The sequence below is a fragment of the Bemisia tabaci genome, chromosome 2, assembly GCF_918797505.1.
Source record: "Bemisia tabaci chromosome 2, PGI_BMITA_v3".
NCBI lineage: Eukaryota > Metazoa > Arthropoda > Insecta > Hemiptera > Aleyrodidae > Bemisia > Bemisia tabaci.
Window position 1 is genome coordinate 57,003,113 of NC_092794.1, and position 479 is coordinate 57,003,591.

Here is a 479-nt window from a genome sequence, read left to right on the forward strand (position 1 = left end):
AAAATGATAGGTACATAACACATTCACCTCTAAAACCAGTCCTTTAACCAAGAATGTCTCACAACTTGCGGGAACAAAGAAATACTCGCTAAAGTTTTTAGGAAAGAAAAGTATGTCAATTGAAATGAGCTAAGGTCAAAAATTAAAAAAACGAGTTTGCGTTTAAAAATTTTTCGAAGGCAGAGAGCGCTGAATTTTTACGGCGCAATAGCATCGACTGAAAATATTGAGAAAAACTTGCAAATTTCTTGTTTGATTCAACATCTCAACTGTAGTTAGGTTCCCTCCACTGGAAGCAGGTTAAAACGCACTTGTCAAGAATCAAGTTGGTTAGAAAACTTTTAAAAACCTTTTTTTGCGAGCCTGAGTAGACAGCCTCACTAAAATGAAGAAGGAATTAAAAAAATGTTTTAAACATATACCGGTCCAAGTTAAGAGTCGCGATGTTTGTCTCCTTAACAAGTAAGTAAAAAATCGTA